The sequence below is a fragment of the Canis aureus genome, chromosome 11 (genome assembly GCF_053574225.1).
Source record: "Canis aureus isolate CA01 chromosome 11, VMU_Caureus_v.1.0, whole genome shotgun sequence".
In the NCBI taxonomy this organism is placed as follows: Eukaryota; Metazoa; Chordata; class Mammalia; order Carnivora; family Canidae; genus Canis; species Canis aureus.
The window spans coordinates 11,675,507-11,702,158 of record NC_135621.1 but is presented as its reverse complement, the minus strand read 5'-3'; the positions used below and the strand labels follow the sequence as shown (position 1 = coordinate 11,702,158).

At 42.0% G+C, this 26,652-nt stretch overlaps 1 pseudogene; it reads right to left on the bottom strand.

Moving 5' to 3' along the window:
* Positions 1–16,927: 16,927 nt before the first annotated feature.
* Positions 16,928–18,047, bottom strand: LOC144323161 (small ribosomal subunit protein eS24 pseudogene; annotated as a pseudogene).
* Between the last annotated feature and the right edge of the window lie 8,605 nt (positions 18,048–26,652).

Genomic DNA, 26,652 nt, shown 5'->3' with positions numbered 1-26,652 from the left:
AACTAATATCACTGGGGTTTCACAATCACGAGTAGAAAGGGCAATATTCCTTGCCGATGCCTTGATCACCTCATCTCTTCCAAACAACTTTTCCTGAGTGAAGCCCCCAGGCCTCTTCATTTTAAGGGCTATCTGGACTGCTTTCTCTTCATTTGCTCCCCTCATTCCATTCTGCTTCGTATCCTTGAACATATGGTGACTCCCAAACTAGATTAAACAGCTCAGAAAGTAAAAGTCGGTTTTCAGGTTTGCTGGTATCCACACTGAATTCCACAGGTGCTCATTAAATGTCTCCTTTGGAGCTCTGTGCATGTGTCGAGGGTGGCAGGGGGGAACGGAGGGAAGCAAGCCATGAGGGGAGCTGGGATTTTTGAACAAAAGCCACTTACATATATAACCGGCACCTCCCACCAGCCTTGGGGAGGCGAGCAAGGCGACAGGATCAAGAGAGTTTCAACCAAAGAGTAGCATCTGGGGATCCCTGGGTGGCGCAGCGGTTTAGCGCCTGCCTTTGGCCCAGGGTGCGATCCTGGAGACCCGGGATCGAATCCCACGTCGGGCTCCCGGTGCATGGAGCCTGCTTCTCCCTCTGCCTATGTCTCTGCCTGTGTGTGTGTGTGTGTGTGTGTGTGTGTGTGTGTGTGTGTGACTATCATAAAAAAAAAAAAAAACAAAAACAAAGAGTAGCATCTGCGTGGTCCCTCCAGATGAATCACAGGAAGCTCTGGCCCCGTCTCAGGCCTGCTGGAGAGGCGAAGGAAATCCTTAGAGGCTGGGTCACTCCGTGGACCCCCAGATTGAATCCTCCTGCCTGGGACACAGCAGTCTTTGCCCTCCTCTTGTCCAGTAGTAGTTGCTTAGGTGTCAGGTTGTTGTGCCCGTATACCAGGTGGCTGGGGTCCTTGCTCTTTCACTCATTTGACATGGCCAAGGGGACCCCAGGTGGCTGATCTGAAAGGCATTCCCGGTGCATAACTGCTGCCAACACATGCCACCTGCCTGCAGGCTAAATGAGGAGTATACCCCACTGGTCGCTTGGGTTAGACTCTGAGAAGTCACAGAGCTGGGCTGCCCGACCTGGATTTCCTGGGTCTTACAATGATGCTGGTGATCAGCTTCTTATCAGACACTCTTCCTCCTGGACCTTGGGCACTGGTGTCTGGGTGCGACGAGGGCCAGAGGGAAACATGAACCACATAAACCTTGTAAACCTCAGACTGCTCCTCCCCTCTGACAATGACCCATTGTCCTTGGACCAGGTTGCACACCTCTGCCTTCTTCGGGTGAATTCCTTCCCACGAGGCTCCATGGTTCTTCTTATAAATAAGCAGCACTGCCCTGCTGATCCTCCAGACGTGTGTGGAACAGCAGGATTTGCAGTGGCCTCCCAGGTCCTGGGTCTCCCTCCGGAACCCTGCAAGACATCAGCTCCCTTTGGCCGTTTGGATGGTGATTTCTAAAACTTTCTGTGCGCCTGGGGGTGCTGCTCTCTCAAAAACCACTCCTCACCCCCTTTGCCCACATGAGAATTACAAGTAGTTTGGAATTTTTTTTCAGGTTCTATCATAGGACTCCTGTTCAGAAAACGATTTCATTCCTAAATTTTTATTTTTATTTTTAAAAAATATTTTATTATTCATTCATGAGAGACACAGAGAGACAGAGACATAGACAGAGGGAGAAGCAGGCTTCCTGTGAGGAGCCTGATATGGGACTTGATCCCAGGATCCAAGGATCAGGACCTGAGCCAAAGGCAGAGATTCAACCACTGAGCCACCAGGTGCCCCTAAATTTTTATTTTAAAAAGTAGTCCTTAAATTATTTAAGCAACTAATTCTTGATATGAAATTCCTCAGACTTAAGTATTTTATCCCAAATACATGTGAAATTAGATATTAATAAGGGTTGTGCCATCTGTGAAAAAAGTTCCTGAAAACTGGAAACTTGGCAGTCACCCAGGAGGGAGCAGCACACTTCAAGCCTTTATTTTTTTCTTTTGGAATAGGGGTTAAACTCTGCAGTTCTCAAAAGCCTACTAAAAGGGATTAATGGCATTCCCATAGAAGCCAAGATGAAAATTGGAGAAGCATTATTTTCTTTGAGAATTTTGAAAAAGTCTCCACGTTAGGATCACTACCAAAAGGAAAATGAAATTTCAATTGCTTCTCCTAGAACTGTAATATGCCTTCCCAAACCTCTCCCTACAAAAAAAGAAAATTTATTTAGAATTGTGTTTAATTGGGGTGGCTGGGTGGCTCAGCGGTGGAGTGTCTGCCTTCAGCTCAGGGTGTGATCCCGGGGTCCTGGGATTGAATCCCACATCAGGCTCCCCACAGGGAGCCCACTTCTCCCTCTGCCTGTGTCCCTGCCTCTCTCTGTGTGTCTTATGAATAAATCAACCAAATCTTTAAAAAAATAATTGTGTTTAATTAAATCACAGACACAACACACAAAACAATCACAAATACATACAGAAAAATTTTTCTTCTTCTTCTTCTTCTTCTTCTTCTTCTTCTTCTTCTTCTTCTTCTTCTTCTCCTTCTCCTTCTTCTTCAGCGTGGGCATTTTGAGGAGTTAACTTCAATTTTTAAAAATATTTAATTTATGTAACTGGAATCTTGAACGTATAATCTCGGTTGTTATAATGTGGCTAATCTCAGTTAAGCTTGTAATGTGTTGCTTGGAAAAAGACAACTTAATCTTCTTATTTCTTATCCCCAAGGAGAAGTTTATGCATATGTAATCAGAATAATCCTGACTAATAATTAAACTAAGGGTCTTCAAGCTTCATGATATTGTGAACTTGTCCTAAATTATTTCACTATCTCCAGCAGTTCTCTTCATTTGGATCTTGTCTGTATGAAGCATGTAGACGTGAATCGTGATATTTTGCATAATTTTTTTTCTCTCACTCATTGTTACTGAACTAAATGAAACAAAGAGGAAAAATATCCAGGTTATGTGTTTATTTTAGTAGCTCAGTAGAGATAATCCAGTTGAACAGTAAAAAAGGGTAAATGCCACATGGCTGTAGACTTTGGCTTCGTAAACCCATAGAAAATGGGCAAATGAAGGTCATTCTCTCAGAGAGGCCAAGAGAAATGGAGGCACACTGATAGCAGCTGGTTGACACCACACCTGAGGCTCATAGGCAGACTGTCGTTACATTAAATAATAATTTTAAAATAATTTATGCAAATTCAAGCATGCTCACCTAAAAGAGAGCCAGGTTAAAATAGCACTTGTCTGCTGTCCCCTCAGTGATCCTCGTCCCCAGAGTGAGACGAGATGTGAACCTGCCCTGACATAGTCTACTCCGTTCCCCTCCAGTCCTCTCACCGTGTTTGAATAGTTCAGGTGGCCCTATGATGCAAAGCAATCACTTTATCTGAGGCCCAACTAAAGAAACCGAAATCTACTTGAATACCAGAAGAACACCTGGCAGTGCTGAGGTCACAAGGGATGGCCTGCTGGTCTCCAGTGGGCACTTTGCGGAGGAATTGTCAAAGATAATTTTCCCCATTTTCCTTAGGTCTTGAGCTGATTTCAGAATGCCACCCCTGAGTGATTTGCACTCCAGCATGCGGTCATCTCATTCTCATTTCCCTCCATCTCCACTCCCATCACTTCTAAGGGAAAACCTGTGATTCCTCTTCTCTGTTCCATGTACACTTGTTTTAAAATGTGAGCCTAAGTTGGAGGGAGGCGGGGAGGCAGTGGGATGTGACTGGTCTCCAGAACTCTCCTGAGCCAGGCCTTGGTTCAGCAATGCCACCCAGGCGTGGGCCACTGTTTACCACATCCATGCGCTATACTCTTTGTGGTCCTGCTCAATCCCATCTGATGGAGACTCTGATACCAACTTCTCCAGTCTGAGACTCTGGTGTCCCTTCTGCTTTGAGGCCCTCCCTGAACAAGCTATTTACAACTGGGATGTCATGTGTCACCATTCCCAGCGCCTCTTGTCTTTCTGTCCTTTTTCCTTTTCCTCACAGCACTATCACCCTCTCACCTTTTAATTCTAGCTGTTTCATTCTGACTTTTATCCTGACCTCTGACTCTCTTAGCATCTTATTATTTGTCTCCTGCCTCCACACCCCCGCTACCGTCACCCCCCACTAAGAGGCAACTCTGTAAGGCAGGGATCCTTCTCTGTCCACTGATGCATCTCAACCACATAGAACAGCGCCTGGCCCACCGTGTTTAATGAATGTGCTGAATGAATATGTGCGGATTCTACATCTGAATTCCCTGAAATAGTTTGAGGGGTCGTTATTAGCTCAATGCAGGTCTTACATCTGTGCTCTGCTATATTCTTTAACTTTATCACCATAAAAACAGGCCACTGGTAATTAGCAAAATTTCCAAAAGTTGCTCATCAGTTACTACATGCATGTGAAGAGAGGTACAATGTCCAAAACAATTGACCATTTTTATAATGGATCAAAATCCATTACTGCAAATATATCTGGAGCAGAAATTTGTATGACAGAAATGTCTAAATCTAGCCAGTGGCCCATTTATTTTAAATTAGGTTCTTATCCACAAAATCCTATTACAGCAAAGCGATTTAAAGAGATTCTTCATCTTCTCTTTAATGTAACTTAACCTGGGTATTAAGAAGACTTCAATTAAATAGTTTGATGAGGAATCTACATTTTATAGACCATAAGAGTAATTTAAAACAAATGGCACTAAGAGAAGGAGGCAAACCAGAGACTATAGAGAACTAACTAACTATAGTCTATGCTCTCCATACATTTACTAACTATAGACTAACTATTGAGAACAAACTGAGGGCTGCAGGGGGAGGTGGGGGGATGCCCATCACTCGATGGGTATTAAGGAGGCCATGTGCTGTGATGAGCACTGGGTGTCATAAGGAAGTGATATTGTACATCACTCTGTTGTACACCTGAAACTAATATTATACTGTATGTGTAGTATTAAATTTAATATAAATTTAAATAAAAACTTGAAACAAAAAAAATTAAACTGGCACTTCTTAAGCTCTGCTATTATGAAAACTCTCAACCACGCCTGTCTCTTTCTAAAGTGTTTTTAGTAGTGACATAGGCAAGACTTGAGTGTTTGCCTACTTACCTTTCACCTGCCTGTGCCCCCAAAAGGGAAAAATATTTCTGAAGGTTTTGAAGAGTCAAACACCAATCCACATTTTTCTTGACAACATTAGCAACATACCACTGCCTCCTCCCTTTAGGTCTAAACATGATCTATCTGATGGAATTAAATTAGTAAATCAATGAAGTGCCATTTCAGCACTGCTGCTCACCATTTTCTCTTTTATTAAAAGTCGAGTTTGTCTATACTCTCATTTTTTTCATGTTCAGCCATTATAATTTGTACAGATGATTTGAGCCACAAATGTATGGAGAGCATATTTTCTGAAACAAAAGGTCTGCTGTAGCAATTTGGGGAATCAAACACACATCGATTAGTATTCTGGAATTACCCTGACCTTAGGCATGCTCTCTTTCAGGAGACTCAGTTTCTTCATCCATCAGATAAGTCTGTTCACACCCACTCTGCAGTATTACTAAGGTTAAACTTCCAGTAGCATCTGGCACATGGAGGCTATGTGCCATGAATTATAATCATAATCATTAATTTGCCTGACTTGACCATCTATTTATTTGAGAAGTTTTACAAAGGCACAAAACATAAATAAATCTCTTTTAAGTATGTTTAATCAATAGTTTTCATTGAAAACACTACATGGAGTCAGTGTTATCTTAAAACTCGAGGTCATTGAGTCACTGTCTTTATAGGTCCTGATTCTTGCCCAAGATCCTAGAAGTTACTTCAACATTTTAGGAGGGCCAGAGATCACTATTTGTCTTAGTTTAAGCAAAGTGAAATACATATGAACCAGTTCCTCACCGTTATGGATTGAATTATGTCCCCCCTCCCACCCCCGCAAAAAGATGTTAAGAGTTCTAAATCCCAGTACCTGTGAATGTGACCTTATTTGGAAATGGAGGCTTTGCAGACAATCGAGTTAAGATGAGGTCATTGGGATAGGCCTAGTTCAATATGACGGTGTCCTTATAGTGAAGGGAAATTTGGACACAGAAACAGAGGCCCACAGGGAGAGCCCCACACAGAAATGAAGGCAGAGATCAGGGTGATGTTTCTGCAAGCCAAGGAATGCCAAATATTGCCAACAAAATGCCAGCAGCCAGGAGAGAGGCCTGGAACGGTCTGTCACTTGCAGCCCGGAAGGGAACAACTGTGCCGACACCCCATTCTCAGATTTCTAGCCTCCAGAACCCCGAGATACGAAATTTCTGCTTCTTTTAAGCCACAGGTTTGTGGTACTTTGTAACAGCAGCCCCAGCAAACTAATATAGTTCCCCAGATACAGGTGGCTGTTAAGGGGATGGGGGCTAGCACCCGTGCCTTTCTCAGCACTGTTGCTACATCAGGGTGCTCACCTGCTAGCTCAGGGAGGGTGAGCAGAGAATGGGGTGGATTTTCCACCTGACAATCTACATTTACCTTGTTGCCTGGCATCCAGGTGGAGAGGGAAAGAAGGTAGGTTGAAGACCAGCAAGTGTGTCGGAACGTTGCCAAGGAGAGGGTGGAGGTTCAGAGGTTTCCCGGCCTCAGCTTCAGGGAGAGAACTCTTGTCACCATTAAGGCAGGGATTTGGGGTTATTTTCCTCTCTCTTTACCAAAAGAAAGAAAGCTTTAAGCATTCACCCTTTCCACAGCTGCTGTGTAAACCGAGCTGCACCAGCAGCAGCTGAGCGATTGCTGCAGGGCTATCCTTTATGGGCCAGTCTTCGCCTGCAAAGGACCAGGAGGGCCAGATGGAGATTCGACACTCCCCACCTCTCCTACCCCGGCTCAAGGCCCTTCTGTGGCTCATGTGCCTGGCAGGACCATCAGCTGTTGGTGCTTATTCTTAACCAAGTGAAGTAGTTGAGTAGTTAAGTTGGAAAACATCCATCCCAGCACACATTTGGGATCTCTAAACAATGTGGTTTGCTAGTAGTCATTGTTTGCTAGTGTATGCCAACACTGGGCCAAGCATTGTGCACACATATTTGGCAGACATTCATTCAACGGTGACTAAGAGAGTACTATGCGCAAATCATTACACGGGGTACAGGATGTAAAAGGATGAATTAGGTGCAATCCCTGCCTGGCTCAGGCTCGATCTTTTGCTCCCCAGATAGACACTACACCTTTCTTCCCCGATTTAGACTATGCAAAATCTCACTCTCCCAGACTCCCTTGCACTTGAGAGTCTAAGCACCCAGTTATGACCAAGCTCAAGAATGGAAAATTTGCTTTCCCGCTAAAATGAGACGGATGGGATTATCTTCATCATGTTTCCTTTCTTCCAGCCTTGATTTGAAGGTGATGGTTGGAGCTGCAACAGCCATCTTGAACCCGTGGAGTGAAGATCCAAAAAGTCAGCGATGTCCTGATATCGTCAAGCCTCTGGAACACTACCAGCAGCCATTACCTATGTACTGCTTTTTAGATGAAGAAGGTCAATCCCTATTTGTTTAAGCCACTGTTAGGTTTTCTGTTACTTGCTGAGTGTACTTCAAAACAGATACAACTTCCTTGATGAAGTTTATGCTCTGAGGAGACAGACACAACCAATTTCCATCACAACAATGATTTAATTGGCATTGTGATGAGGAAGGAGAGTCACAGGACACTCGGAGCACGTATAACAGGTCTATCCACTTCCAGAGTCTATTGTCTGGGAGCAGAACTAGCCACTTACCAGCCATAACTTTGAGCAAATTATTCAACCTTCTTAAACCACAGTTACTTCTGTAATCTGTAAAATGATGAATACAGGGGTGCCTGGATGGCTCAGCGGGTTGAGCGTCTGCCTTTGGCTCGGGCCCTGATCCCGAGATCCTGGATCGAGTCCTGCATCGGGTTCCTTGTGGGGAGCCTGCTCTGTCTCTGCCTCTCTCTCTCTCTGTGTCTCTCATGAATAAATAAAATCTTAAAAAAAAATGATGAATATAATGTCCTCTCTCACAGGTTTGTTGTGAGGATGAAATGATAAAATGCACATAAGCTGGCTTATAAATTCTTGGCACATAGTAAGCATAATTATTAGTATAACTCATCATTATTATATTATGTTATTGTATATCACAGGCATGCTGATATCGCATATGTGTATTAGATACTATTGCGGTAGGAAGAATTTTTAATTTTTTTTTTATTTATTTATGATAGTCAGAGAGAGAGAGAGAGAGGCAGAGACATAGGCAGAAGGAGAAGCAGGCTCCATGCACCGGGAGCCCGACGTGGGATTCGATCCCAGGTCTCCAGGATCGTGCCCTTGGCCAAAGGCAGGCGCTAAACCGCTGCGCCACCCAGGGAGGTAGGAAGAATTTTTAAATGCCCCCAAGATTCCTGCTCCTTCACATACAAGCCCTATATAGTCCCCTCCCACATTTAGACAGAACTTGTGAATTTGGTGATGTATCATTCCCGTGACTATATTATCTAATATGGCCTTGATAGCGGAGGGTTATCAGGGTGGGCCTGGCCTATGCAGGCAAGCCCTCCTGTAGCAGAGTTTTCTCCAGACGGCAAGCATCTGAGCAAGAAGTCAGAGAGCTGTGCTCCCGATGGCCTGAGCGCAGCAGCGACAATTATGCTGTGACTACCTGTGGGGGCCACGTGGCAAGGAACTGCGGACAGCCTCCAGGAACAGAGAGGGGTCGCTGGCCTACAACCAGCAAGAAAACAGGGACCTCAGTCTCTAGCAGAAAGGGAATGCATTCCGTCAACAACACACGAGCTTGGAAGAGGACGCTGGGGCTTAGATGAGCTAGTAGCCCCCGCCAACACCTTCATTTCAGCCTGGAGAGATCCTGAACAGAGACCCCACCCAAGCATGAGCTAAAGGCCTGTGACATAATACATCTCTCTTGTTTAATGGCACCAAGTTTATGGTAATTTGTTTTATGTAGCTATAGAAGATGAATATAAATATACATATATTTTCTAGAAGCATGTATTGCACAATATATTGCATCAGCATAAAGTGTAAGAGGCCTTTTCAAAGAGAGCCAAAAAAACAGAGGCTTCGAAAACATTGGAGCTTGTTGCCCTCACCCTCCGGAATCCTGAGTGAGCAGTGCAGGTCCAGGGCCGCTTTGCTCTGCACCGGCATTCGGGTGCTTGTGTCGCCCTGGCGATCCCCCAGAAAGAGCCTTGTCCTCATCAGCAGGATCAAAGGTAAGTCCTGGGCACCTGGAGGAGTGTGCAGGAGACAAGGCTGAGAGCACTGATGTCGTTTTAAGCAAACGATGCGGGTGCCGCACTCATCACTTCTGCTCACATTCCATTTTTGAGGATTTAGTCTTGTGGCCACACCTCGTCTTGGGGTTGGATGGGGATACGCTCAGAAGAAGAGGAGAGAATATTCTGGTCAGTGATGAATAGTTTCCACCACAAATATGATAAAATAATAGCAATCTCTACATTACACTGCCAAATTCCTCTCCAGCCTTGCTCCTGCTGAGCACTTCGTTTTGATTACTTCAGAGAGAGCCAAATCTGATTGCAGAGAAGATACCTCCCGGTTTTGTAATGCTGAGTCATTCATGTGGCAACGTTGACCTCCGCCTGGAATACCAGAGGCACTAACATTACCAATGAGTGCGCTGCTCACCTCTCATTATAGCAATTCACAACCAAATGTACTCTTCTCGGTGCTTTGCAAACTGATAGAGCTGTGTTCCAATCAATAGGCTTTATCCACCTACCCATCCTCACCTGTGAAATGGTGGGGGGGTGGGGGGTGATTAAAGAGCAGAATGCAGACACCCCGCTGCTATAGCCTGGCATTTCCCTGACCCTCGCCTTTTCCCCCTTCAGAGGTTTGGAGGAAGAGTAATTATACAAGATTTGGGCCATTTTGCTATGATTTAGTCAACAGGCTAAGAGGGTGTGCACTGCTGGACAGTTTTTTAGTTGTGGCAAGAAAGATCATGAAGGAAGCTTCAGATTTTCTTTGGGGATTAGGGTGATCAAAACACCCCCTCTCACGAGGCTCCCCCAGGGACTGCAAGAGGATGGGTGCTTTGCAGGATATGGAGAGAACAAATTTTATTTGGTTGATTGGATAGTCACCCAATCAATGTTAATGATGGCGGTCACAGTATACATACCAGTGTCATCCACTTTAAGGGAAGGGGGAAATTGTCTCACAGGTTTTCAGAATTCCTATCACAGAATCTTATTAATGCTTGATCTTTTTTTTCTGAAGCTGGACCTTGGCTTCAGAGTTATTTTTCAAAATATCGTGTACTTTGCTAACTGTACATAGCTCCCCGTGTTATTTCATCCATAAAACTTGTTTCTTTCTTTCTTCTTTTAAGATTTATTTATTTATTTATGAGAGAGAGACAGACAGAGAAGCAGGCTCCTTGCAGGGAGCCCGTGGTGGGACTCGATCCCAGATCCCAGGATCAGGCCCTGAGTCAAAGGCAGACAATCAACCGCTGAGCCACCCAGGCGTCCCATAAAAGCTGTTTCTAATGCTTTTTTTCTCCAGGCTCTAAGTTGATGACACCACCAGGCCTCCAGGAAAAGTCAGTCTTTTGATAGGATTGTTATTGGTCTGCAAAAGTTCTAGGATTCTGATGTCATCTTTTATAAAGGTACACGAAACATGTCCCCAAATAAGCCCCTTCTCTTATCCTGTTCTCTGCTCCCACAGCAAACAGGCCATGTAGGTCTTAGCAACTTTATTTATTTATTTACTTACTTATTTGACAGAGAGAGAGCGCAAGCCGGAGGAACAGCAGAGGGAGAGGGAGAAGCAGGCTCCCCGACTGAGCAGGGAGCCTGACGCAGGACTGGATCTCAGGACCTCAGAATCCTGACCTGAGCCAAAGGCAGACACTTAATTGACTGAGCCAGCCAGTTGCCCCACAACATTTTTTTTAAAAAAGATTTTTATATGTATTCTTTTGAGAGAGTGAGTGAGCGAGAGCACAAGCAGGGCAGAGGGCTAGAGGGAGAGGGAGAAGCAGACTTCCTGCTGAGCTGGGTGCTTGACGTGAGACTCGATCCCAGGACCCTGGGTTCACGACCTGAGCTGGAGGCAGACGCTTAACTGATTGGGCCACCCAGGCGCCCCTTTAGCAATGTCTGAATAGCAGCATTTAGTCTTTTGTTTTCTTCCAAGAATATTTCTCAAGCGGCAGAATCCATTTCATTTCAAGTTAACTCATCCCAATCAGTGGTCCAAATCTTCATACGCTCAATTCAATCTGTGCAGAGGCAGAAAGCTGGACTTTGTAATTCCTGACTAGGGCAGTCTTATATGCAAGGGGAGATGGTGAACCTATGGGATAACTCAAAGTATGGTGGATCTGCTGGCCAGCAAACCTAAGAAGGGGGCTGTGTATGGCAGGATAAAGAAGAAGGGAGGAAGGAGTATGACCCCTGTTCCCATCTCTTTCCCAGCATTTCTTAATTCCAAGGGCAAGGGATGGACCTGGGCTTTATTAAAATATTAGGTAAGCATCCTGGTGAGGCTATGGCCACCAGCAGTGCTAGGTCTCTACTTAACCAGATACATGGAAGGAAGAAATTACTTTCTCTTGCAAGTTCCTGCAAACACACGTTGCAGGAACTTAGCAGGACCGAGAAGGAGTACTCATTCCCATTACGGTTTGAGCTTCCGCCCAGCCCTGATGGGTTGCTGAGGCAAGTCTGATGGAGAACCAACAAACTAATGATACCTTGAATTAGCCTGGCCGTTTGCAGTCTTCACAGCATTTCATGTCTTTTCTCTCAGATGCTCCTTTCAGCAGCTCGTGGGAGTAATAATACTAAAGGGAGCTCTATAGCTGAGCATTTAATGTGTGCCAAGTGTATATATCCTCGCTCATGGACTCTTCATGACACTCCTCAGAGTCAGGTTCTATCATTAGTCCTGTTTCACAGATGTGGCTTAGAGAGCTTGAGATTCCCAAGTTCACCCTTTGGTAAATGAAAGGATCAGCTCTGTGAGCCTAGACAGTCTGGCTCCGAAGCTCGGATGCGAAACCACTTGCGCCATCAACTCTTTGGCTTTTAGAGAACATAAGCAAACAGTAACCAGCAGCATTGGAACTAGGACCTATTTGCCCTGCCTCCTTCTTATTCCAGCATTCTGCTGATTTGGGGGTCTCTGAGGTTTGTGCTCTAGATAATCATCGCTTAGATGCATTGTGGCTGTGTTTCACCCCTGTGGTTGCTCAAGAATCAACCTTTTCTCTAAGGTCAACTTCAGGATTTGAAACCTTTAATTTCCTTCAAACTGACATTTTACCATTTCATAGTCCCCAAGCCTCCTGCAGCTTGTCAAGGAGTGATTTCAGATATCCACTCCCCACAGCTCTGAGAACAATTCATTTTAATGTTGGGATATTGCCCAGAATTCAAGAAAATGAGCATGATCCTTCCAGTCTGGCTTTTCATTCCACCTATTGTCTAAAACTATCTACAGGCATAAACTACTAGGTTAGAGGTGGGGTAAAAAATTTTAGTGTTCCAGATGATAGTCTTTACCTGTTTTTGTCTGTGTGTGTGTCAGGAAAACAGGAAGCCCAGATAATTGATGAGTTTCTTTATTCATTTGGATATTTCGTGATTGTGTAAACAATGGAAAAAAATATGTTCCTTAAGGTTTCATCACCAGTTAAAGAAGAATAGTATAAACCCTCCCCAATCTATCATAGTAGAAGTTGTTCAGAAGATCTAAAATAAGTCCCTTGGGTCTAGGAAAAAGAAAAGTTTTAATTATTTGTGCCTGAGAAAGGCTTTAGAAGATTAATGTTAGAGAAGGTTCTATAATGGTCCTTTGGTAACCCAAAAGGATATATAAAATGGAGACAACAAATGCAGTGGAAATGTCTTCGGTGACTTAGCTCGAAATGAACAAAATTACAGCATTCTCCTGGAGACTTGGTCTTGATTGGATGGCTATTGATCAAAGAGGATCTTGAAAAAGTTGTTAAAGGGGCTCCTGAGTTAAGCATTTATTTTCCCTGTTCCTTAAATTTCTGTATCTTTATGATGGATGCCCTTTTTGAAAATCAGTCAAAATTTAGAGTTGTCAACAGCTAACCTAGTAAGACATTTAAAATTAAATACAATAATGAAGTTCTATTCTAGGAAACATTAGTCAAATGATTCCTTTAAAAATAAACATAAATGCTCATGACTCAAAGTCAGTAACAATTCTAGAGACTGTTCTTGTGAAAAATAGGGCTATTTTTTTTTTTACAGTGTCAAAGTGGAACAGTATTTGCAAATTTAATTAAAGTTTAATTAAGGGGCACCTGGATGGCTCAGCTGGTTAAGTGTCCGACTCTTGGTTTCTGCTCACATCATGAACTCAGGCTCACAGGATCAAGCCGCACATCATGCTGAGTGCAGGGTCTGCTTGAGATTCTCTCTCACCCTCTCCTTCTGCCCCCACCCCCCACACACTCTGTCTCTGCCTTTGTCTCTCTCAAAATAAATAAATAAATCTTTAAAATTTTTAAAAAATTATCTGCAAAGGATTTGGTCATCTCCAACATACTTTTTTTTTTTCAAAGATTTTATTTATTCATGAAAGAGAGAGAGAGAGAGAGAGAATGGCAGAGACACAGGCAGAGGGAGAAGCAGGCTCCATGCAAGGAGCCTGATGTGGAACTCGATCCCGGGACTCCAGGATCACGCTGTGGGCCAAAGGCAGGCGCTAAACCACTGAGCCACCCAGGGATTCCCTCCAACATACTTGATACAAATAATTTGGAAAGAAGAAAGGCGTTAATTCTCGTGGGCAATAGCTATACTGAGGAATAATGTGAAAAAGGATAAAGATCTTTATGATACATAAGCAAAAAACATTGCAATTATTCTCTTCCTCCATTATCTGCCAGTATCGTCACATACCATAGCCCACACAAAGCAGAGCCTTTCCTCAACTTGGACTTCTTATTTAAGGGTTACAATGTATGAGGGAAATAAACTCCTCACACATTACATTTCCTCAATCCTCTGTATTTTTTTTAAAGATTTCATTGTGAAGTGATCTCTACATCCAACATGGGGCTTGAGCTCACAACCTTGAGATCAAGTGTTGTTCACTCCACCGACTGAGCCAGCCAGTTGCCCCTAATTCTCTGTATTTTTGGATCTCTTTGAAAAGGCATCTTAGACTTTACCTGATGCAATGCTCTAGCTAATTGCTTTAGAATGAATCCTTGCCTTGCCCAAAAGAATTGACCTTTTGATATGTATCATTTAAGTTACTTGCTTCACCGAGGTCTGATGCCCAATCTATTGGCAGTGTTGAAAATCATGAAATAGAAAGAGACATAAGTGTTTTGGACAAGATGACATTGTCAGGAAACTCTCTTCCATCTCCTTTACTTCTGTGGTGATGGGATGGGCTGCTACTGGGAAGACACTGGGCAAGGTATTGTCATATTTTGACTCATAAGAATTTCACAAAAACAACTCTTTCCCAAATAAGCTTGAACAGGTTGAGTATGTGACTTTCTTGGTGTGGGGCTGCCACATCCTAATAAAACCTCCCAAGTTTTTGCTATTCTGAGGTCTGTCAATTTCCATTTATTCCAGGACCCTGAGTGGTCAAAAACAATCTTCAAAGGGAAAATGGGGCTCTTGGCTACTTTAATATTGTACTTTATGGTCCATTTTAAATTTCATTTTCACAACAATCCTTCAAGATAGATAATACTCGCTCATCTTCCAGATGATAAAACAAGCACTAAAGGACAAGAAACTTGCCAGAGGCTAGTGAGCTGGAAAGAAAAAAAACCAGGATTCGATCCAGGTGGGTTTGCCTCTAGTTTCCCCATTGACTCTTTCATCTTCCTCCTTTTGTGTCCCGTTGGCTCTCCTCTACCGCTGCCAAAGCTGGAGGTTGGCATTTAACAAGGGGTTGGGAGGGATGCCAAGACAAGAACAACACCACGGGGATAGAACAGAGCTGCTTGTTAGAGGCGTCTCCCATTTGCTCAGGCTGTTCAATGAGCTTGAGAGACAGAGTGTGTAATGGGAAAACAACTGGTCTTGAACACAGACCATGGTTCAAATTCCTTCTCCACTATTACTGAATGATACCTACTGCCTGGAATCAGGTACATGTGACACTAAACCTAGGAGACCACATAACCAATGGGCCACAGCCCCTCTACTAAATCTACTGCATCTCTGTCCCTCCCAAGGATGTGCTCTGTCTCCAATTCAACATTAAGGTTGAGCCTCTCCTGCTTTACTCGGTTGGTTATTAGTGGGCTCCGACACCTCTTTCCTAGTCCTTCTAGGCCTGAGAAGTCTTTGTGGTGGCAACTTATACACAACCTCCTTAGTTTTCAGCCTTTAACTTTTAGTCAGAATTAGAATTGGGCTTGATGTGGCTTGAACTTCCTGACTTGGGCTGTAGATTCCTCCCTAGGACCATCCCAGTCCCTTTGTTCTCAGTTTTTTCTAATCCTGCTACTTTAGCAGTAGCTTTCTTTCTCCTCCCAGCTATAGCAAGGAACTAGCAGCTACATGGCTGTGGCTCCCCAGATCATTTCCGAGGTGGCCCCGGGACACACACTGGGTTGCACTGGGCATTTAAGGGAACTTGTACTCATCTGAGATTTGCACAATTTGCTTTCAGCCTGGATCACCACATTCCTTTCTACTGTGGTGAGGACAAAGCAGAGATTCTCCAAAATTAACAGATAAACCTGCTACTTCCCCAGTGAACACCTTTCTTCCCACCCACCAGTCATTCAATGTCTACATTTTAACAGACAGTATCATATTTTCTGAAGCTTTTTGGAGGAAAAGGAGATGAAATTGGGTTGAGAGTATCACTACACTCCTACAGAATAGATTCCATTTGATAGGCTATAATTTTTAGAATAAGCTTCTCTCTTGACACTAGAGTTCCTATTGCCTCTGCAGAGAAATGTATTATTTGCTGAATTGTTTTAAACTTTTTTATTATGAAAAATTTTAAGTGTATATATACCAAAGTGTAAAAACATAGTATGATGAACTACCTTCACCAGCTTCAATATTTGTCAATTCATGGCCAATCTCCTTTCATCTTTACCCTATCTCCATCCTCTATCTCCTGGATTATTTTTATACAAATCCAAGAGTTTATATCACTATATCTATGAATATTTTATATTGTTTAAAGATATGGATTCTTCTGAAAAAATAACCACAATGCTATTATTAGATCTAAAAGTTAATAATAGTTCCCTAATATTAGCAACTACCCAGTCTTTGGATTTGTTTCTTTTTTTTTTTTTTAAGATTTTATTTATTGACGAGAGAGAGAGAGAGAGAGAGAGAGAAAGCAGACTCTCCACTGAGCAGAAAGCCTGGGGCTTAATCCCAGGACCTGGCGATCAGACTTGAGCCAAAGGGACTGAGCCACCCAGGCACCCCTGCTTGTTTCCTAAGACATTATTTGCTTACATTTGCTTTACTTTGTTCAAATCAGAAGCCAAAGGCATATATTACACGTTAATATGTCTCTAAAGTTTTTCGTAATATATGCGTCTCCTTTCCTTTTTTGTTTTTCTTGCAATTTATTGAAGAAAGCAGATAATGTTCCCTGTAAAATTTTTCACATTCTGGATTTTGCTGATTGCCTTTGTGTGATATCCTGTCTCCTGTGTTTCCTATAAAATTGGCAGTTGGATCTAGAGGCCTTGATAAGAATCTCTCCCAATTTTTTACAAGAATACTTTGTAGTTAGTGGTATGTGTGTGTGTATATATCTATGTTTTTTTTTACATAAACATTCTTAGTTTATTAATCCTCTCATGAAAAAATCTGCACAATCACCACAGATAAAGTCACTGCAGAACCTTTACTTCTTCTGTTCTCCAGCCTCCACTCACTTTTTGCCAGCACTAACATTGGCTCTTACGGTTCCCTGACTTGCTTCATTCTGTTCTTGTGTTCCCTTGACTGTTTTCTTGAGGTATTCTTCTTCTCATACAGGCTATGTTTTGCAAGTCTATGTTTGGATTCATTTTTCTTTATGTTGTCCAAGGAATCGTAAATCATGCCAAAGCCAGCTGTCTTGCCATCACCAAAATGGGTTCTGAATCCAAATACAAAGACGACATCTGGTGTGGTCTTGTACGTTTTGGCTAGTTTTTCCTGAATTTCTGTCTTAGGTACTGTCGCCCTTCCAGGGTGAAGAACATCAATGACCACTTGTTTCTGCTAAAGTAGTCAGTTGGTCATGAACTTCGTGGTCCAGATAGTTACTGTGTCATTCGTGATGGTGGCCAAGCTTCAAGCATCCAGAGAGGAAGAGAGCTGCATATATATTTTTTGTGTCATCTGACGAGGCACCGAGTGTGTGGTTGTTTCCCTTTTTGTAATGTTAACTTCCACCAGTGGGTTCCAGTATTGTCAACTTGATCCAGTCTTTAGAAAGTTCCCCATTAGTTTTTCACTTAATGATTTTTCTTTAAAAGATTTTATTTATTTATTCATGAGAGACCAGAGAGAGAGAGAGAGGCAGAGACACAGGCAGAGGGAGAAGTAGGCTCCATGCAGGGAGCCCGAATGGGACTCGATCCCGGGTCTCCAGGATCAGGCCCTGGGCTGAGGGTGGCGCTAAACCACTGAGCCACCCCGGGCTGCCCATTCACTTAATGATTTAAAAGCTATTGGGCAGCCCGGGTGGCTCAGGGGTTTAATGCCGCGTTCAGCCCAGGGCCTGATCCTGGGGACCTGGGATCGAGTCCCACATCAGGCTCCCTGCATGGAGCCTGCTTCTCCCTCTGCCTGTGTCTCTGCCTCTTTCTCTCTCTCCTCTCTGCTGTGTTGCTCATAAATAAATAAAATCTTTAAAAAAAATAAACTATCGATGGTCATTGCCCAGATTCTTTATTTTATTAGGAATTGCAAAATGGTAATATTTGAATCATATGGTCTTTTTTGCCTGTATCAGCTGCAACTCGGTAAAACAAAACAAACCTTCCCTCATCAATTCTTTCCATTACAGACCATGGAAAGGCAAGGGCCATATGCTAATCTAAATTGAGAAACTCTGGAAGCATAAAAAGGGATGCTGGCAGAAATGTGATCAAAGTTTGAAAAGTGGTCAACAACAACAACAAAAAACCCTGAAAGAACTGAAGTAGAACAGACAGGGGTGTGTAGAGCTACCCAAGGCTACAAACCCAGGAAGCAGGGAGACGGGGTCAGGGAGCAGTGGAAATCTGACAGGGCAGACCAGAGAGAATGGAGGGCCACTGAATCAGCACCAGTGACCACAGTGAGAGGACTCTGGAACTAGAACTGAACAGGTAGGGCTGGGAGCCAGAGAGAAAATCTTGAGTAAACATGGGATCAAAGGGAAGAATGTGAGCCAGCAAACCCTGCAGGGAACCTCGAGAGGGAGCTTTTGAATGAGAGCAAGGGGTTAAACTACAAAACCTAATTTAAGTAAAAGCAACTGTGCATCCGTACATTGACCAACCACATCCAGTGCGTGAGCTAAGATGTGTTCGCTTCTGTTGTTAGGTCGTCCTCCTGGGCACGTGTCCCAACACAAAGTGGAGAAAGGAACAAGGGAGGGAAAGGCTTGAATTCAAGGATACAATCTTTGGAAGGGAAATTTTTCAGTGCTTTCTTTTTCTCCAGCAGCAGCCCAAAGACACTAGGAAAATTCTTTAGAGATTGCGCAGAATCTATAATAATCCCAACAGAAAGTCATGGTTGACATAAATATTTTCATATTCTGCCTTAACCTAATGTAACAGTGAAGTCTACTTAACAATTATAATAAAAATTTTTACCATTTATTTTAAGGGAAAGTATAATAAAATCATCAGAAATTGTAGTGTTGTAAGAAAGGATCTTAAAGGTCAGATAGTTGTAGTCCTAAATGAGAATATTAAGACAAAATTCTCATTCTATTAAAAAAAAAAAAAAACAGTTGACATTTAGATGAACTAATTCAACAGAGGGCCAAGCTCTTGCCTTCTGGGCATAGAGAAATAACAGCTTTATGAAAGAGTTTTAATAATAAAAAGTAACAGGAAAAACAAACATAACTCACAAGTATTGCACATTTTTTTGCAAGAATTATTCTCATATTTTATGAAGTTGCCTACTTGATTTCCCTTTTAGAATCAGTTCAAGCCAACCTGCAAAATATTAATAGTGAGTCAAGAATCTAGCATGAACACAGAAGTATTTTGAACTGAAATAGAAAATCAAACATGAATTTGGAGAAGATTATATATATATTTTTATTAAACATAGCTTCAATAATCTACCTTTAACTAGAAGAGAGAAACATTATGCTTTTATTTTTATTTCTTCTTCCTCTTTCTTCATTCTTCTTTCTTCTTCTTCTTCTTTTTTAGGTAGGCTCCATACCCAATGTGGGGCTTGAAGTCACCACCCTGAGAATGAGAGTCGCATCTTCTACTGAATGAGCCAGCCCAATGTGCCCCTCACTTCTTTTTTGAGAAGTTTTATGTTTTTAAAAGATTTTTTTGGCCATTTTATCCATCCTTTTATTTTAAATATGATAGTGAGTCCACTGAGAAACAAAGCTTCCCAGACATTGCATATTTTCACCTAAATATTGTGATCATTTGTAACATGTATTATGACGGAATGGCCATAGCCTTAACCTCACCCTGTTTCTTCTACTTTTTTAACTACTAAAGGAAGCAACTTTTTCAAAATCACTTCCAAAAAAATCACTTTTAATGTTTTAAAAAGCATTTGAAAGTACTTTCACTTGCTCAAAAAGGCAAATCCTTATTATTAATATTGAGTATTTAGGGCAAGTTCACACAAGAAGTTGCAGCTCACTCTTTACAAACATTCCTCCCCTAGATATACAATCTATTGTCAGGGAAAGGCCAGAGGAACATCGATAAATGCATACATAAATCAGAAAATATGCATTTAAGCATAACACGTTAATCAAAATAATGTATTTGGGACAACCATTTTAATGGATATCTCCTAAGGCACTATCATCTCTTGAAGTTATGTGTGTGTGCGCGTGTGTGTTTGCTCAGATGATACCAGAATAGCCATTAAAATATGGGGCATTATTTTGAGTATATAAATGAAGAATTCTATAACTAGCCTCAGTAAATTTAGAGTTACTCTCTTCTCCCCTACAATACTTTTAAAACATACTTTTAATTATGCTGTGCAGACACTTGTGAGCTTAAATGAACCAAATGTTGCTCTTGCATGTGTGTCAGACTAAGCCATAAATATTGAAGGTTCTACTCCAATAGAAATAAAACAAAGGTGCCTGGGTGGCTCAGTCCGTTGGGCAACCAACTCTTGGTTTCCGCTCAGGACATGATCTCTTGGGCCCTGAGATAGAGCCCTGCCTCCACATTGGGTTCCCACTCAGTAGGGAGTCAGCTTCAAGATTCTCTCTGCCCCACCCCCTGAGTGTGAAAGGGTCTCTTTCTCTTTGTCTCTCTCACAAATAAATAATCTCTTTAAAAAAAATTGAAATAAGACAGGTTCTGAATACCTCACTGTTCTTATTTTAACAGAAATCATAATATATTTTACCTACATCTTGGGGATATTAGTCAATAGCCAATAATTTTGAAGTAGTTTTCACATCTAAATATGATATGATTTATCTGGACATGAAATCTCTTAAATAAGATATGACATATCTATAGAAGATATGATTACAAAACAGTAACATAAGCTCCAGCCAGGCTTGAAAACATGTCTTATTATTGTAGTGGGACTTCCTCTGAAGACCTGAGTTACTGTGTAACCGCCACCACCTCAACACTGCTCTAACCAAAGAAGCTAGCACTCATTAGAAATTGTTTGCTCTTGGGAATGATTGTCACATTTTTGGTTAAAGTCAAAAAAAAAAAAGGTGTGTAAAAATTGACTGACCCGATTTAGAGAAGAATAGATAGTTTCAAACTGCCCACCTTCTTTACTTTTGTGGAGAGAAGCAAAATGTGTAAGAGAGAGAGTGTGTGTGTGTGTGTGTGTGTGTGTTCCTGAAAGGTTACTTTAAACTGGAGATAAGGTTAGCAATTTTACAGAAAATAGCTCTGTGTTTTTCCATGGATCAGTGATATGGTCATTTTTGACCTCTTGCAGCACAGCTCAAATAATGAAAAAAAAAAAATTCAAGTTAGACTTGCCATTCATTCTAAAGCAAAACTGACTTTCAGATCATTATCAGAAAAAAGCTCGGTAAACAAACTTTTGAACCATGAAACAACTAACTCCCAGGTGGTGCCTCCTAGAGCCAGGCAATTCTAGCCTTCATTTTGGAAAAAAAGAAAACGTTCCTACCGCAGCAAGCCTGGGTCAGCATCTCGGTTCTCTCAGCTTTTCCCTCTTCATGACAGGAGTAGGATGCTATCTCCACGTAGTTCTAGTTGAGCCTGGAAGTTGAGCCAGTTGAGCCTGGAAGACCCCTTTCCCAACGTCTGTTGTTGTGTGTGATGTGTTCATAATCACTCTTCAAGAGATATTGAGCATCTTGGGGTAGCAATGTTTACTCTGAGGGATGTGGAAGGAAGAGGGGTGTGGGAATTAGTTTTCTGCTGCGTACTTTATAGGAGTAGAGCATGAGGTTTGGTTCAGTCGCACGTCTGAACCCTGACTGGCAATCACCTTTCCCCAACCTATGGGGTCTCCAGCCAGCGGTGGGGATTTAGCTGACACATAAAGCATGGAAACGAACCCATCCCTTTCCATCTATATTCATGGCACTGTAGGGATAGAGCTGCATGATGCCCATTGCAGAGGATTTTACCCTTGCAGTGTAGACAAAATCAGGAAATGCAGAATTGAATGGGCTACTCTTTCCCTGCCACTTCTGGATTTATTTCATTGGTTACTCCATTTTATCACTATATGTCATGTTCTTGAGGCATTAGAAGACTAAGGACAATGTTCCATGATGGATTCACATGGGGTATCATGATGATCAAAGCTCAAACTGAGCTTTTAAATAAATACTGTAATGCTTTATAGTCATAAGTTAGTCTTGTCTCTTTAACTTTGAGGAATGTTACTTAAGGGAAAAGACTAGGGTTTATAAATCTTTTGTAGTCGTGAAGCCCCTGTCCCAGCACTAAACACCTTGTAGCCATATGCTCCCTTGACTACAGTTGAGTCGTTAAAAATTTTAGTGGTAACTGCCTCTATAATTATAATGCATAAAATCTTTATGTCATAGAAGTAACTTCTAGTAGAGCAATATTTAATTTTTAAAAATGAGTAACGGCTAACTTATGCAGAACTTACGATGCTCCATGAAGTATTGTTATTATCCCCATTTCACAGACAGAAAAACTGAGGCTCAACAGGGTTGCTCAAGTTCACACAGCTGGAACACCAATGCGTTCTGCTGGAACATCTATGCCTTTAACTGCCATGCTATTTTTCCTTCCATGTTTACACATTTAATATGTTCCAATTATTCTTTTTTTTTTTTTGGTTTCAGTTTTTCAACTTTAAGTTTTTCCAATTAAAAAAAAAAAGATGAACTGCTGTGGGAAAGGATTTCGTATGGTGAAGGGATGAAGTGGCTATCAGTTGTCCTTGATCCCTTAAATGTATCTGATCATGTTGGAGTGTTTTCCGTCTTTGTGACATCTGTACTTTAAAGGAGCCCGTGAATATAAAGCCTACTCATCGGTGACATCAGAGTGTACCAAGAAAGATTAGGTTGCAGATTTTTCAGCATGATCTGGGGCTAGTAAATACAGGTGATTTTTATCGGATTAAAAGTCCGGCAGTCTACTGATACATCGATATCAGAATTCCGTGCAATTCCAAACTTGTAAATAGAGCTTAAAAGAAAAAAACCTGACAGAAATGTTGTAAAGTTGTAGCTGATAATGTTTTATTCTTTTTGCTGCGGACTTTGAATACATTATTTAAAGAACTGATTGGAGGACACCTGGGTGGCTCAGCAGTTGAGCATCTGACTTGGCTCGGGTCATCATCCCAGAGTCGTGGGATCGAGTCCCACATCGGGCGCCCTGCAGGGAGACTGCCTCTCCCTCTGCCTGCGTCTCTGCCTCTGTGTGTGTGTCTCTCATGAATGAATAAATAAAATCTTAGAGAAAAAAAAAACTGATTGGAAAACAGTAGCCTCAGGAGAACGGAGAGGAATGGGGTTAGTCTCTGTAGGGCCCTTTCAATACTAGCTGATCTTGTGTTCCCATGTTGGGTGGCGTCCTCCTGCTGCCTCTTCAGGGACCTTCTCCAAGCCTTCCTTGTAAGTTTGCCTCCTGAAGAACAACTCCAGGTCTGGGTTCTGTTCTCTCCCAGGTCTCCTGGAAATTTTTACCTGCTCAGCTGGTTGCTGGTTGGTGAAAAAATGGAATAAATCAATCTCTGATTATGTCATGAGTAAGTTAATGTGTGGCACGCCCCAGGTATGTTTCAACGTGGATTTCATGAGACCGTGACTTGACCCATGATTCTCTTTCTAGGAGTAGAAAGTGTAATCTCAGTAATAAAAAAAAAAGACTAACACTACAGTGATTTCATGGTCTCACGATGATATTTAGAGGCAGAAAAAAAGAATTGTTGCTCAGAAAAATACACGGTTTGGCAGGGATATCAAACAATCGGGATCCTTGAACAGAACAGGTGGAGAAGCAGCAATTACACTTCAATCTCCTGACCCCAACTACACTTTCTTTAACAGAAAGAAAGCTCTTTTAACATGCTTTAAGCTCTCTTTAAAGCATACATGCTAGAGTGAATCTTTTGGGGAAAAAAAATTCTCTTTTGGTATCTCAATCTAGAAGTATGGTATAATCATGAACAAGAAAGTCTTACTCTTGGTTTAGTAGATACAGCTTAATAAATTATATTCTCATAAGTGCCGCTCGAAGCAGGAAAAATTGCTAGTCTTCCATTCCAACCGAAAGCCTTCCTCTGAACAAGTTGTTAGAACACGTTCAGAGATGCCTATCATGGGAACATATAATAGGATAAATTGACTGTGGGAGAAGAAGGCAGGGATTAGTCACTCACAAGTTGGCAGCGTGAAGACCAGGTAAAGAACTGCACATCAACCTATCGGGAGGTGAACTGGCACGCCGCCCTGGTTTGGGTGGGCACTTATTTTTTAATGAATTAATAAGTTTTCCATAGACTTTGTTAATGAAACTGCAGGAAAAAGAAATTTAAAATACAATTTAAAAAGGAGACCTAAGAGTTTCTCTATTCATGGCATATTCTTAGGGATATTAATTGCCCCATGAAGAAAACAACGATGAACTCCTTCGAATAAAGCCTGAAACTAGAAAGTGGACAAGGACCATATCAAGTATCAAATACAGACTTGATGGGCACACCCTTGTTTCCTGATGCAACCACTTACCCAAAACACCTGGTCTAGAGTAAATTCTCACTTGACAGCCATCCCGGTTTTCAAGTTCCAGGGATACCCAAGATAACTAGTCTGCTTCCTATAAGGCTGCTTTCTTTACTTAGTGTTTCTGAGATAAGGCTTATGCCAGCAAATAGTTGATCACTAACCCACTCCTACTGATCTGCCCATATCCTATGCTTCATGGATGTAACCGTGTAGGAGGAGGATGAATCGGAAGTGATTTTAACCACCCGAGGAAGAAAAAGGTCCTTCTGAGGCTGAAGGAGTTTGGAGGAAGCAATGAATGAATGCTCAAAAAAGGAAAGTCTCTCTTTCTGGAATAGAGGTGGTGGGAGTGAATAAATGCAGATGCGGCCATTCTTAAAATCCCCAATCCATTCAGTGTTTGCAAAACCTGAGCACGGCCACATCTCCCCAGGATCACCGGTGCACCGGTGTGTACACCAGAGGGGACGTATTCAGAAGACTAAAGACAAATTGCAGGGTCATCTTTCCTCTTACCAGTCCTTTCTTGTTTCCCTCTCCTTAGCCTTGTTTAATCTGATGGAATGGGCTCCTAAATCTTGCTGGTGGCCTCAGCCAGGACCCGGTTCATTGTCCATTATTTCCTCAAGGCGTGATGGTTTTCTCCAGGAGACATGTAAGCACAATACAGAACACAGAAGTATTTTCCACTGTCCCTGCCATGTAAGCCCAATTACAAATTTCTTGTTAAATCTCATTACGAAATATGCAAACCTATATGAATATGTTTGGTGTTTTGTTGTATGCCCTTAATATTTTTTTTGAAATTACCAGGAAAGAATAGATTCTAAAATGCAGTGGTTCATCCCTCAGACCTCATTATTCTGTCCTCACAATGTGCATCACAATGAAATGACTGACTAAGGACTCTGAATACAAGTAAATATAGAAGCTCTATGTAAATACGCTTGTCGAATCAGGAGAAAGAAAGAAAAGGCTCGGAGGAGTTGTTTATGCTTTCTTTCATCTGAAGTGCCATTTTCTCTGTACATCAGATAGCATATTGATTTTAGTGTACTTCAATTCTCAATTTTCCATAAACCATAAAAACCTTAATGGCTTCTCCAAAGCTCAAGTGAGAAACAATCAATTAATTTTCCCAGTAGTTCAACTCTGTCAAAATTAAAGTGCTATTTTAATGAATTTTTCAGACATTTAGGATCTACACAGCAGCAGCGTAATGCCAAAAAGGCTTTCTTTAACCATGGCAAGAAAAGTTTAAATATATACCAATTAAATAGGGGGTTCAAATGTTTTAACCTTTATTATAGACACGAAAATGCAAGTCTCTTTACATTGCATTTTTCTAGGCTTTATCCTGAGTCCCCTGCAGCTCTGAACAGAACTGTTGCAGAATCATCTGTAATAAAATAATCAAATGCATCAGCTACTACCCCTGGGACACATTCCTCTGTATTGTGATTTGAAGAATAACAAAAAGGGCCGTCCTATTTTCTCCCACAGGCCCATATCTTACCTTGGAATTCCCACTGCTAACACCACCTCTATGAAATGAGGCTTTTTTTTTTTTTTTTTTGGAGGCCACAGTAAAATTCCTGGAAGGACAGAGGTCAGAGAGCTAACATGCTCTCATTTGCACAAACGTAGCCAACAGTACATTAGCATGGATTCGTTTATCAGATTGGTTAACTGTCACTGAAAAAGAAAAACACAGAGATTACAGAGGTGGAGACAGGTGCAGTTGGGGGATGCTGGAGGGGAGGTGGGCCGGTCTCTGTCTCGAAGGGACAACCTGGACAGCTCCCAGGCGAGAGATCCAAGGGTGGTGATGGAAAGAAGGATGCTAAGAAGGGTCAGGACTTGAAAAGGCTGTGGGCAGCCTCAAATACAATCTCTTTCAGGCTGCTCTGAGTATGACTAAGAAGGTAAAACACTAGAGCAGTAATTGGAATTGTGAAATGAGTTAAAAATAGGACTAATTACAGGCAGATAGGACCTCCTAGCCTGTTTTCTTAGGAGAATATGGACTGACAAATATTTGCTTGACAAAATTCACTATGTGTGGGACATGAGGAAACTTTCTGTGATCCTGAGACAATGTCATTGTGGTGTCTCACCTGGGCGCTGTTCAGGTTTTGGTTTTTATTTTTTTTTTGGTTCTGTTTTTGTATTTTCTTCTTTGTTTCTTTTCCCACTTGGGTTATAATGTAAAACTCATTTAATAACTCAGTGAACTT